The sequence below is a fragment of the Pteronotus mesoamericanus genome, unplaced genomic scaffold, assembly GCF_021234165.1.
Source record: "Pteronotus mesoamericanus isolate MK-2021 breed Mesoamerican mustached bat unplaced genomic scaffold, CSHL_Meso_final contig_40, whole genome shotgun sequence".
NCBI lineage: Eukaryota > Metazoa > Chordata > Mammalia > Chiroptera > Mormoopidae > Pteronotus > Pteronotus mesoamericanus.
The window spans coordinates 14647335-14651698 of NW_026555150.1; the positions used below are offsets into that span (position 1 = coordinate 14647335).

Genomic DNA, 4364 nt, shown 5'->3' on the forward strand with positions numbered 1-4364 from the left:
TGGTTGCCTCTTGTGCGCCCCCTGCTGGGGACCTGGCCTGCAACTCAGTCATGTGCCCTACACTGGGACTCGAACTGGAGACCCTTTGGTTCACAGGCCGGTGCTCAGTCCACTGAGCTACACCAGCCAGGACATTTTTTATTTTTCAATTACAGTTGACATACAATATAATATTAGTTTCAGGTGTACACCCCAGTGAGTAGACATTATATAACATACTAAGTGATCATCCTGATAAATCTCATACCCATCTGACATCATACATAGTCATTACAATATTATTGACTATATTCCCTATGCTTTACATCCCCATCACTATTCTGTTATTACGAATTTGTACTTCTTAATCCTTTTACCTTTTCACCCAATCCCTCAACCCCCCTCCCAGCTGGCATTCATCAAAATGTTCTATCTATGAGTCTGTTTCTGTTCTGCTTGTTTGTTTATTTTGTTTTCTAGATTCAATTGTTCATAGATATATAGTGCCATTTTATTGTTCATATTTTTTATTTCTCCTCCTCCCGGCTTCTCCTTCTCCCCCTGCCCCTCTCCCTCCTCCTCCTCCTTTTTTTCTTCTTATTCTTCTTCAAGAAGACCCTTTAATAGTTCATGTAATACTGGTTTGGTGGTGATGAACTCCTTTGGCTTTTTCTTCTGTGGGATGCTTTTTTATGTGCCCTTCAATTTTAAATGATAGCTTTGCTGGGTTGAGTAACCTAGGTTGTAGGCCCTTGATTTTCATCACTTTGAATATTTCTTGCCAGTGCCTTCTAGCCTGCAAAATTTCTTTTGAGAAATCAGCTGGCAGTCTTATTGTAATTCCCCGGTAGGTAACTAGCTGCTTTTTTCTTGCTTATTTTAAGATTGTCTCTTTGTCTGTAACCTTTCTTTTTTCTTTTTAAGGTTTCAAATGTACTTTATTTCTTCAATCATGCCATACTTTAATGGGTACACAGTGCTTTCACTTGGCATTTTATGAGTTGGTTTTCAGACAATTAATTATTACACCAACTGCAATGATTATTAATCTCTCCATTCCTTTGGGGTGACTCTACCAACAGGGGACAGGTGTCATTTTATTCCATTTTTGTGTTGCTGTATATACTGATGCAGCAACACAGAATGCGGCTCCACTAACTAATACAAGGTTACTATATTTGTCATGGAAATCAGGTGTCCCTTTCTGGTTGATCTGCCTTGCCGTTATTTGCTGAATGCTTCGAACTGGGAGATGACTTAGCGTGTTTTTGGTCAATGGAAACATCGTGAAGCTGAAGACAGAACTGCAGCAACTGCAGCAGCGGGTTTGCTCTGTCTGTAACCTTTCACATTTTCAGTATGATGTGTCTTGGTGTGGGTGTCTTTGGGTTCATCTTGTTTGGGACTCTCTGCACTTCCTGGACTTGTATGCCTATTTCCTTCAGCAGGTTAGGGAAGTTTTCAGTCAGTATTTTTTGAAATAGATTTTCAATTGCTTGCTCTCTTTTCCTTCTGGTACCCCTATGATGCGGATATTGTTAAACTTGATGTTATCTCAAAGGTCCCTTAAGCTATTCTCATATTTTATTTTATTTTTTCGTTTTGCTTTTCCAGTTGGATATTTTCTGGTACCTTGTCTTCCAAATTGTTGATTTGCTACTCTGCTTCATCTAATCTACTATTGATTCCCTTTAATGTGTTCTTATTTCGGTTACTGTATTCTTCATTTCTAAGTGGTTTGTTTTTGTTTCCTATATCCATTTTTTATGTTTCCTATCTCTTTGCTGAAGTTATCACTAAGTTCATCTACTTTTCCCCTAAGTTCATTGAACATCTTTATAACCAGTGTTTTAAACTCTGCATCTAATAGATTGCTTGTCTCCATTTTGTTAAGTTCTTTTTCTGGAGTTTTATTCTGTTCTTTCATTTGGTACATTTTTTTTTTTTGTCTTCTCATTGTGGCAGCCTCCCTGTGTTATTTTTTTTCTTCTTCTATGTATTAAGTAGAGCTGCTACATTTTCCAGGCTTGGTAGAGTGGCCTAACATAGTAGGTGTCCTCCAGGGTCCAGTGGCACAGCATCCCCATTCACTGAAGCTGGGGATTCCAGGTACATCCCACCCTACCACTCCCCATGTGGGCTGTGTATACCCTCCTGTTGCACTTGAGCCTTGATTGCTGTTGGCATGTCAGTGGGAGAGATTGATCCCCCAGGCCAGTCAGCTGCAAGGACTGGCTGAGACCACTGTGGAAGATTTGCTATACAGGGGCCCACCCCATGGTGCAGTGGTCCACCCCATCAGCTGGACTTACTTCAGCAGGACTCTGGTCCCTGCTGAGTCTGCTCCTTGAGTTTCTTGCTTGTGGATGTCATTGGGTGGTGGTGCTTTGACGTGGTCTGAACCTGTCCACTGGGTGCAGTGGTTCTGGGGCCTCTTGGGAGGTGCAGACCAAGTCAGCCACCATCTTTGTTCTGCCCAGGGGCCAGCAAACATGAGCTATAAAACAATCTGCAGCTACCTGCTACTTGTGCTGGGCTTGGAGGTACACAGAAGAGGCCAAGCTGCAAACCAAGGTCAGCTGCCTCCAGTGCTGAGCCTGGGGCCACTTACCAGTAGTTACTGGTCACATCGAGACCAGCTGCTGATTGTTTGAGAGACTTTAAGAAAGTCTGAAGGGTGAGCCAAAATAGGTCATTTGTATGGAAAAGCCACTGGAATCAGTGTGGGTGGGCCCACAATGTTGTGGGCCTGAGTCTGAGGGAATCATGAGGGCAGGGTAAAGAGTGATAGCCAAGTTGATGGAGATTCAGATATAGCACCTGCCTGCCAGCTCTGTAGGAGAAGGGCTCATCAAAGGAACAATGGTCTCTACCAGCACATCTGTCTGGGAGAAAGCAGCCCTTCCAGGTTTCACCTTGATGCCAGACAATTCATTTCCTCCCCGTATGTCTCTGGTAACATTCAAGCTGTCCCAGTGTTAGAGCTGAGAGGGATTGAGTCCAAGTAAATCTGTGCATAGGCTCTTTAAGAGAAACTGCTTGGGACTTCAGCCACTCTCCATCTCACTCAACTACAATCCCCACTGGTTTTTATAGCCAGAAGTTACGGGGAACGTCTCTCCTGGCATTGGATCTCTGGGCTGTGGTCCCCTTGTTCCTCAGACCGAGCCTCTGCATTAGAGATATCCCTCCTAATTTTTATCCACCACATGTGGGCATGGGACCGGCCTGTCCTGCATCTCAGCCCCTCCTACCAGCCTTGATGTGGCTTCTTCTTTATATCCTTAGTTGTAGGACTTTCCTTCAGCTAGATTTTAGGTGATTCTGAATGATGGTTGTTCTGTAGTTTAGCTGTAATTTTGATGTGGTTGTGGGGGGATGTGAGTACTGCATTTACCTACACTGTCATATTGACTGGAAGCCTGTTTAAATGTTTTTTTTTTCCCTTCTTGATGAATGCATAAATTATCTTATGTGTCTGAGAATACTGTTGGTCTTTTAAAGTTGTTTTCTTCTGTGTGTATTACTTTCTTTTCATTTAAGTTTCTTTTTTGTTTGTTTTAATCTTAGAGGCTTTTTACTAATGTCTTGGCCAGAGCCAGGACTAGGGTGAGGCAAACAGGACACCCAAGGAGGCACTCAGTTTTCAGGTTGATGCAAGTGCAGGATCAGCACCTGAGAGTGAGTGTGTCCTTACATTTTGCACCCTGGCCACCTCATTTGCCACACTCTAGTCCCAGTCCTGAATATTGATCCATATTTAAGTCTGAGGCAGTAAAATGCTGACTGGAAGCTCTGTGGCATGGGTGGGGCCTGTGCACTGCTTCACTCTAGAATGATTGGAGCAGGCCACAGTCATTTCATTATGGCCTGTCCTCATGGAGAGTACCTTAATTTGCGTTTCCTCAAAAGTAGACACTGAGAAAAGGATTTGAGAGCCAGTACTTTATTTGGGAGTTGATCCTGAGTATTTGGAGTGAGGGAGCTGAGAGAGGGACACAGGGGGAAAAAGCCAATATAAAGGTACATTATTGATATTACCCCTGTGGGAAACCTGGTTCTCCTTAGAATCATTCAGAAGCCACACAGAATTGACCAGAAAAAAACAGAAAGCTAGAGTATTTCAACACCAGCTCCCATCTCCCCGTCAGTATAAGGGTTAACCTTGGGGTGTTAAGCGACCACATTTACAGGTTGCTCTTAAAAGTGAGCTACGTAGGCTCTTACAGTGTCATATTCCATTCAGGCTGATAAAATACCACACACTGAGAGGCGTTTCAAAATCAGAAATTTATTTCTCACATTTCTGGAGGCTAGAAGCCCAAGATCATGGCACTAGAAGATTTGGTGTCTGGTGATGACTCACTTCCTGGTTCACAGACTGC

At 43.2% G+C, this 4364-nt stretch overlaps 1 pseudogene; it reads right to left on the reverse strand.

The window, feature by feature from the left end:
* Nucleotides 1-1023: 1023 nt before the first annotated feature.
* On the reverse strand, nucleotides 1024-1264 carry LOC129073316 (cytochrome c oxidase subunit 7B, mitochondrial-like; annotated as a pseudogene).
* Between the last annotated feature and the right edge of the window lie 3100 nt (nucleotides 1265-4364).